Raw genomic sequence first — 10,118 nt, forward strand, 5'->3', positions numbered from 1 at the left:
TACCATAGACACAGGTGTATTAATAAGGAGTGTTGTTTAGGAACAAGGAAGAGGTGGGATCCAAAAATTGGCCTTCATCTGACTCTAAAGCAATGCCAAGTTCTCCTGTGTCACTTCTCATCATGCATTGCAGAAGCTTCCTCATGCAATTTGGAATGGGGTCTTTCCCAGGGGTTTCATGGACAACCAGAAACAGCTGACATTTTCTAGGCACTCACATGTGCTAAGCGTTAGGAAAGGGATTAATTTGATATTTTCAAAAGCACTTTGCATAGGGGCTAGTACAACTCCCTTTTTACAGATGAAGAAATTGGGGATCAAATACATTAAGTAGTTTTACCTTGGACACAGAGCAAGTAAACCTAGCAGCAGAGATTTGAAACTAGTACATCTGAGCATTCAAACTCAGGGAGCACATTTTCAGAGATACTATGTTATATTGTTTCTTTTTTTTAGAGAGAGAGAGAGAGAGAGAGAGAGAGAGAGAGAGAGAGAGAGAAAGAGAGAGAATTTTTTTTTTAATATTTATTTATTTTAGTTCTCAACGGACACAACATCTTTGTTTGTATGTGGTGCTGAGGATCGAACCCGGGCCCCACGCATGCCAGGCGAGCGTGCTATTGCTTGAGCCACATCCCCAGCCCTATATTGTTTCTTATAATAACACACATTTATTTAGTTTTAGATTTGTAAATGGATTCAACATGACTAGTCATTTGACCAGTTTCCCCATTTTGATTACACTTTTGTTTATGCAATTTCATTGATCTTCATTATTCCTTGATTTCCTCCAATATGAGAGAATATTTGACTCTTGCATTTAAAGGCAAGGCTTTGAGAATTTTGATCTGTGAGAAGCAAGAGCCAGCAATCTGCTCAGAGAAGGACTAAGGGGCTTAAAATAAAATTCTGATCACTATGTCCACTCTTCTACTTGGATACTGAGTTTGGGGTGCTTAGGGGAAATGATATAGATTATTTAAGTGCTAATGGGCCATCCTCCCATGATCATTAGGTACACTGATTGTTTTTATACCTGAAGAATAACATGAACGGGCATACAATCTGTTGATAACTTTCCTTTGCCTCTCAGAACTTTAAAGATAATGTTCCATCTTTCCCCTTGAATTGAATATTGCTATGAATAACAGTTACACAAATCTAAACTTTCCTGAAGGTTTTTATGTTGTGTGTGAATGTGTGTGTGTGTGTGTGTGTGTGTGTGTGTAGGAAGTAGGTCAAGAGATGTTGTCTATTTTTTTTTTTTTTGGTACTGGGAATTTAACTGAGGGACATTTAACCACTGAGCCACATCCCTAGCCCCTTTTTGTATTTTATTAGTGTCTGAGTCTCACTGAGTTGCTTAGGCCCTCAATAAATTGCTGAGGGGAGCTTTGAACTTTCAGTTCTCCTGCCTCAGTCTTTTGAGACGCTGGGATTAAAGCCTTGCCCTATGGCACTCAGTGGAGATATTGTCTATTGAGACATCATATTCATTTTTTTAAATATTGATTTCGGGAGGGGAAGGGGGATAGGAAGGGCAGCAGAATAAAATAGACACTAGTATTGCTGTATATATATACGTGACTGTATGACCAATGTGATTTTGCAACCTGTACACTCAGAAAAATGAGAAATTATACCCCATTTGATTCAAATGTATGATATGTCAAGATCATTATACTGTCATGTGTAACTAATAAAAAAATTTAAAAAAACATTGATTTCCATAAGTTTACTGGGATAATTCTTAATATTTGTAGATCAGGACTTTATTTGTTTTTACTTGAGAAATGTAATCTTCAGTTTTCATGTTCATACCATACCAAATTTTACTTCAGAGTTTCTTTCTTGGGTATTTAATTTTTTTTTTTTTTTTGTGGTGCTGGGTATTGAACCCAGGGCCTGATGTGTGCCTGGGAAGCACTCTACCACTGAGATAATCCCCAGCCCTTGATTGTTATTTTTCTCTTCATTTATTTCACACCTTCAGGAACACTAATTATATCACCATTGGATAATCTTTGCTTTCCATAACTTTATGTCTTTTAATCTTATTAGATCCTTATTCTTTCCTAATTCATTTAATTTGATTTCCTTCCGCTTATCTTATACTTGATTATCTCCTTATCCATTTCATTTTTTAAATTGACACATGACTTTCATCTCGTATTTAAAATTCTTGTCTTTCACTTCTTTTCTAAGATCTGAAAACTCATTTTTTTCTCCTTCCACTTTATAACAGCATTTTATTTGAACTTTTAATTTGAGAGTTTTTTTTCCATCTAAAATTTCTGTGAGACTCATGAGTAATTATTTATCTGATTCTTTCCTCCATTTTTCTTCGGAAATTTCTTTGTATGATGATGTTCTTCCTTTGCCTTGTTTAAATGCCTTTCCTCCTCCCTGCTTATTTGATATTTATGCTAAAGTCTAATTCTGCTTTCTCATGCCTTACTTATCTTTAAATGGGGCCATCTGTTTGTTAAAGAAAAGCGTGGGTCTGGGCTGGAACAGAGAGCTGTCTTAGTTTTGATTTCCCCTTGTCAAGGAGTCGTCCTGGATTATTGCTGGCTTGACTGTTTAGATTTGTCACTTTGACTTTGTTGTCTTATGAAATATTTCATATTTTGAGTACATTTGATCCCTCACTTTTTAGGATTTTAGCAAAGTGCTCATAATCATAATTTCTCTGTCATTGTGTTTTTGATGATGACTGCTTCCCCACTAGTCAGCTACCCCAAGAGGGGTAAAGGTGAGCTTGCAGAACTTAAAAATATGTATCAGCTTAGTTTTTCCTGAAGCCCCACCTTCTTTGGAATTCAACAGGCAAACGTTAAGATGATCTGAGTCAGATGCTACCTGTAATCCCAGGGGCTCAGGGGTATGAGGCAGGAGGATTGCAAGTTCAAGGCCAGCCTCAACAATTCAACAAGACCTTCTGCAACTTAGTAAGACCTTGTCTCAAAACAAAAATTAATACAAAATTTTAAAAAAAATTAAGGATGTAGCTCAGTGTTTTTGTGCTGGTGGGTTCAAACCCTAGTACAAAAATAAGAAAGAAGGAGGAAGGAAGGAAGGAAGGAAGGAAGGAAGGGAGGGAGGGAGGAATAAAGGGAGAGAAAAGAAAGAAAATATGGCCTGATTATGAGAAATATAAAAGCCCTAGCTGTGTAAGCTGAAAGTTGGTGCTCACAATTCTAGCATATAGAACTTGGTGACATGACTGTACCTAAATGCAGAGGAAGCTGCAAAGGCAGGAAGTGGGGATCAGGGTGACTGGTAAGCATTAGTGGTCTCAGCAGGCTTCATGTTTGTGGATTGTTGTTTCTGTTAGTGTTTTGTTGTCTCCTAGTTCATTGATGATTGGAATTTTTGTTTGTTTGTTTTGTTTTGTTTTTGATATCGGGGATTGAACCCAGAGGATTTTAACCACTGAGCCACATCCCGAACACTTTTTACTATTTTATTTAGAGACAGGGTCTTGCTAAGTTGCTCAGTGCCTTGCGAAGTTGCTCAGTGCCTTGTGAAGTTGCTGAGGCTGGCTTTGAACTCTAGATCCTCCTGCCTCAGCCTCCTGAGCCACTGGGATTAAAGGTGTTTGCCACCGTGCCCAGCAGGAGTTTTATTAAAGAGCTGTTGGGTCTTATTATCTACTCATTCCAGTGCTGCAAGTCAGAGATGTTTAGTGACTGGCCTAAGAATACACATCTAGAACATAAAAGAGATGTGATTGTATCCAGGTATCTGTGGCTGAAAGCTGAAAGTCTCTATGCAAGAATGTAGAAGAAAATCTGTCACTCACACACACACACACACACAAAAGACAAACAACAAAGCAAAACAAAAATAAAATCTCTTTCTTGGTGAGACCTGAACATTGCAGAGAAATTGAGAGAATTACAAACTAAGATTGGGTGAAGTATTCGGATTCTGAACATTGTACACTCTTCAAGATTTTACTTTTCTTGGAAGCAGAAATCAAACCCCTCTTTCCCTGTATCTACATGATTGGAAGACTGCTTTGCTGGATATTCTATGGATATTTATAGAGGATGATTATAATTAAAGACAATTTTTCCCCAGAAGATACATAGCAGAATTAAAACAATTAGGTTAGATTTAATGTATTTGTTAAGTGTAAGAGAAAAATGTCTCACAGTGTATGTGAATTTCTATTTAGTAGAATCAGATCCTAAATGAAACATCACTGGATAAAGTTTCATTAGAGCTTACATGACATGATTACTCTTCTCTTTTAGTTGACAAAACTTTTCTAAGAGAAAACATTTGTGCACGGGATTGTGGAGAACTCTGCCAAGCATAATTACTAGCACTCAAGCAGGTGGGGAGTCTAACCGTGTCACTCTCCTGCCAAAAATGCTTCACTGCCTTTTACTTCAGAAGCCTAGGAATCTCCTGAAGTTAGAAATTATTCTATATACCTTGTTTGCCTGTGTTTTCAGGGTCTAGAACCTATAGTTTTCATTGGCTTTTCAAAGTGGTCAGCAACCCAGTGGAGGTTCAGGAAGCACAGACATACAGGTTGCATCCTGCCTTCTTCATCATGTCCTGCATAACCTCATCATGTGGCCTTTTCCTACCTTTATTTTTAATTATAAATTGAATGCATACAACATAATATTTTGATATAAGTAAACAGAAAAATGATTACTAATCAAGAAATCAAGATACTTCTCCTCTTCTTCCTCTTCTGCCTTATCCTCCTCCTCTTCCTCCTCCTCTGTCTTCTTTTGTAGTGAGGGCACCTAAAATTATTCTTTTGGAAAATGTTCAGTGTACAGTGTAATGATGTCTATAGTGCTCCTAATGTACATTAGCCATCTATACTTCTATGTAACTGCTACTTTGTATCCTTCCACCCACATGCCCAACATTTGACCAATTTTTCCATTCCAAATACCTCCCCAATTCTTTTTCTTTGGGTTCATATTTATTTTATTTTTAAATTTTAATTTGTTATATATAAAAGCAGAATGCATTACAATTCATATTATACCTATAGAGCACAATGTTTTCATATCTCTGGTTGTACACAAAGTAGAATCACACCATTCGTGCCTTCATGTATGTATTTAGGGTAATGATGTCCATCCCATTCCACCATCTTTCCTACCCCTATGCCCCCTCCCTTCCCCTCACTCCCCTTTGCCCTATCTAGAGTTCATCTAATCCTCCCATGCTGCCCCTCCCGCAACCACATTATGAATCAACATCCTTAAATAAGAAAACATTTGGCATTTGGTTTTTTGGGATTGGCTAACTTCACTTAGCATACAGCAGCACAATTCACAATAGCTAAACTGTGGAACCAAACATCTCAAAAAAAAAAAAAGAAACAAAAAAAGATGCCCTTCAGTAGATGAATGGATAAAGAAAATGTGATATATATCACAACGGAATATTATTCAGCATTAAAAGAGAAAAAAATCATGGCATTTGCAGGTAGATGGATGGAGCTAGAGTTCAATTTTTCTTTAAGATTGCAAATGTGAGTGAGATTGTGCAATATTTTTCTTTTTGTGTTTGACTTATTTTACTTGGCATGATGTCCTGGGGGTTCATCCTTGTTTCAAAAATGGCAGCTATCTCCTTTTTAAAGGAGAAATAATGAACCATCACATGGATACATATGACAACTTCTTTGTCCATCTGGGTACTTAGGTTGTTCCTATGGCTATTGTGAATAATACTGCAATCATCTCTCTAATGTGGAGATTTCATTTCCTTTGGATATATACCCAGTAGAGAGGTGAAAGTTTCATTTTTTAATTTTTTGAGGACCCTCTATACTGAAATGGCTGCACTATTTTAAATCCCTTCCAAGAGTGTACACAGGCTTACTTTTCTTCTGAACCTGCACCAACATTTGATGTAATATAACTTGTCTTTTTGATAATTATCATCTTAACAGGAATGAGGCTGCTGGGAGCCATTAGCCAAGTAGGTATGACAATTTCCTTGCCAGCATACCCCATGTTGCTGACATGCTGCAGTGACATTGAATGTAGGTGACCTTGCTCAAGGACCAAGGCAGATTAGGGTGTTCCCGGTTTTAAGATAATCGTGTTTAGGGCGTTCCCAGTTTAGGTTCCAGGTTTAAGGTTTAAGATTATTCCTGCTGGGAATAGGGCGTATCCTGCTGCCTGAGTTCCCCTTGAGTTCTCACGGGATTCAGACAGTATATTTTGGAGATAGAAGCCCAGTGGAGGTGGATTTGGGCAGAGAACCTGGATTTCCCCAGAACATGATTGTAGACGGCTGGTGTGAGTTCGGGAATAAAGAGTTGCTGTTTGAATCTACAAGCTGTGTGGTGGCTCGTGATTGTGTGCCCAGCCAGACTGCGGGCATTTGTGCCCAGCCAGACTGCGGCATGAGGCGATATCTCACTGTATTTTTATTTGCATTTCTCTGGTAATTAGTAATGTTGAACAGCTTTTCATATACCTGCTGGCCATTTATGTTCTTGCTTTGAAAAAAAATGTTTATCTATTCATACCCTTTTCCTATTTTTGAATTATTAGTCTTTTGGTTGTAAGTTCCTTATGTATTTTGGATATTAATCCCTTATCAGATACAGGGTTTGGAAATATTTCTTCCCAATTGTTAGGTTGCCTTTTGGATTTATTGTTTATTTTCTTTGCTGTGTAGAAGCTTTTGAATTTGATGTGGTCCCACTTGTTTAATTTTGTTTTTGTCACCTGAGTTTCTGGTGTGCTACCCAAAACAATCATCACCAAGGCCAATATCAAGAGCCTTCCCCTCATATTCCTATAGGGAATTTTTTGTTTTCAGGTTTTATGTTTATGTCTTTAATACATTCTGAATTGATTTTTCTTATGGTGTAAGATAAGAGCATGACCATGTTTTTTAATCCCAAGTCACTGACATGGGACATATTAGCTTGTGGCTGCTGCACTGAGCTGAGCAAGTCCAAGCTACAAGCCAACGCAGGTCCAGAGTTATCTCTGCATCCTCCTCCAGGTGAGACTCTGGCAAAGTTTGTCATCTTTGAGGTATAGATGCCTTGAAGTAAGACTAATGGCTTCACTAGATTACCAACAGGTTTCATTTTAATAAAAAGGATTATTTTATGATTCTGTGTTATTGCTCCACACTTAGACTTCTGGATTTTTTAAAAATATTTTTTTTAGTTGTACATTAACACAATATCTTTGTTTTGTTTATTTTTATGTGGTGCTGAGGATAGAACCCAGGGTCTCTCACGTGCGAGGCGAGCGCTCTACCACTGAGCCACAACCCCAGCCCCAATACTTCTGGATTTTTTGTTAATATTATTTGTTTATTATCCAGCTATCAAGGTTTCTTGATAAATTACAAATACACTGGCTAACTGTTCTGCAAAATCATTTTCTAGTTTAAAAAAAGAAAAAGAAAGAAAATACCTCTGTTGAGTTTACAGATTTAAGATTATTTTTATATTGAGATCACATTTCATTTTTTTTTAAAATTTCAATTTGCCAAAGAAAAGGGAAAGAAGGAATCTTTCTGAGAGTATTTATTCTCTGGAAATAGCTTTAAAATTACTAGCTAGACAATAAAATTATAAGACATGAGTGGAACCAAGGAGGAAATCTAAATAGTTGTAAGGTACATGATTTGCAGAATCATTTAGCATAAATGTTCTTGTAGGGATATATAAAAACATGACATTGTGTCATCTCAAAAAAAGCAACAAGACAACTTTTTACAGCAATTCCTAAGATGTTTTCCCTCAAAGAAAGGAATACATTAGTGGTGCAACATCTGAGATGACCCTTGATAAAAATGAAGTGGAAAGGAGATTGGAAGAAGAAATCTTTGTTCTTAAAAAAGGAAAATGAGAAAGCATCCCAGTTAAAAAATGACAGCAAAATTTCTCTCAACTCTAGAGTTGAGATGACATAGAGAAGACCCACAGGGCCAGGACAGGAGTGTGTGCTGGGAATAAACATTGTGCTTTAGAGGAGGAGGAATGGAGGAAGGACTGGCAGTGCTGTAAATTATATTCAGAGCTTAGCTCCCTGACCATAATTTCTTTGCCATCATTTGATAATGAACCAACCATAAGGGATTTCATGCAATAAATTTAATCTCGACAATTCCCAGCATGTAAGATTCCTCCATGGGGTGAGTAAGCAAGCAGTCAGTCTGCTGCCTTTTAAGAGATCTGCCCACTCCCCCCTTGCTCACTGCTTCACAATACTTTTATGCTCTAGGGGGCAGGGGACCTAGGGAAGGGAGACCCATCTCCAGCCACAGCGGGTGAGCTACCATGGTTTTCACATGGATTGAGGAATTAGTAAATAACCCGTTCTGTCCAGGTGTAAAGGAAGGTCTGGGAAGGGCTTCAGGAAATGTTTTCTTCCTGAGAAATGAATCACTAAGGGAAATACAGTTTCTTTTTCTGCCTCTCCAGAAACCTGTATGAAGGCTTGGACATGGAAGTTAATGGTCTCTATTTTATAGCCATAAGAGGAAAGCCACGAGGATCACAAGGAAATCCACCCAGAGTTCTGCCACCCTTGAGTGTGCCAGAATGACCTGCTCTGGGAGCCATCCACCCAGAACCTCTTCTAATGTTGGCAAGAAATATGTCATCTCACTCAAGATACTTGCATTGGTTTTCTGTTACTTGGAGTCATCTCTTGACTATACACACCTAGTGAGGCTGCTCTTGACATGCTGCTTGTTTATACCTTGGACTTTTGAATGGCTGGGTCTTTCTCTAAACCCTGCCTGTAGGGCCATGGCTCTCAGACCACAGTCAGGCAAGAAGTATGGCAGGACATGTATGGAGTAAACACACCTAGGTAGCTTCTGTGTTCATGCCTTTTACCTAACATACTGTGACTGCTTCCATTTCTTTTTGAGAATTTCAGTTTACTCTGCAGTAAACTCTGGTCCTTTTGCCTGCTACCCTGATGCCTGGAAAGATGAGGCCTGGTTTCACCCTCTTTAGATGTGATCATCTGACCAACAGCATCAGAATAACCTGGAAGCTTATCCAAAGTGGGTGCTTGGTCCCCTCCACAGACCATTAGAAAGTATCATGCCAGGAGGCCACACAGGTGAATCTGATGTGGGTTACAGCTGAAAGCTCTGCCTTACCTTCTGACTGCTCCTTCACTGGGCCTGTGCACGAGTGAACGGACTAACAGGACCATTGCCTCTTGCTGCCATTATCTAGCTACACCCACCATCTCTGTTTCCTCTTGACTCCTTGCCCTTCTCACTAGGTGGAGCCTGCCCAATTCGGTTACTTTCTCTGACTGCCCAATTGTCTCTCCAGGGAAAGCCCTTTGGGTGGAGACCGTTTCCTCAGTGCTATCCTTCCTGTCTCAGTCTTTCTCCCAGGTGCCTGTAACTAAGCCAAACTCATCTAGCTGCGCCATTTGCAAGTCCCCACCGAGCGATTAGATTGTCATAATGCTTTTAGACTATGACTATCCAAAAGGAAGACTATGGCCATATAGTTAGTGAAGGCTTTCAGCATAAGCTAGGGCAACTGTCACAACTGTTTAGCAAACCAAGATGTGTTTGATGTACCTGTCAGTTTCACATTTTGTTCCAAGAAAGAGAGAAGGAGAGAGGGGGGCGGGCACAGACATTCTCAGGACAGGGAAAAACAATTATCTGGTGCCCATCTTTAAAATAAAAGGGTTCAAAGGTTCTGTGGCTTTCCCAAAGTCACCCATCAGATGGAATTCCAGTTGTCCCACTTGTCTCAAGTGTCCAGTTGAAGCAACTTGTCAGCTGTTCTTTGCCACTGCACAAGACACTGATGCAACTGTCAGGCAGCAATTTGGAGCAATCCAGAAGGTAATATTCTGAGAGTGGACAAAGCACCACATGTCCTTGGGGAAGTTGAACCCTGTTCTACCCTGGCATGTGACACATGCTGTTTTCCTTGAGTGGGCCTTTGTGTTGAAGCAGCAGGAAAACGTAATCAGCCTTGCTTATCACTGAACTCTATGAACATTTTTCCCTCTCCTTTTTTTTTTAATCTGCAAGCTCTTGTGTTCTTTATTTTATTTACTAATAATAGGGCAATTAACATAATTTAAAGAATTTTATTTCCATTAATAGGAGGCTGG

This window comes from Marmota monax, unplaced genomic scaffold, assembly GCF_021218885.2.
Source record: "Marmota monax isolate L192 unplaced genomic scaffold, Marmota_monax_Labrador192_F-V1.1 WCK01_AAM20220418_F8-fsc00107, whole genome shotgun sequence".
Lineage (NCBI taxonomy): Eukaryota > Metazoa > Chordata > Mammalia > Rodentia > Sciuridae > Marmota > Marmota monax.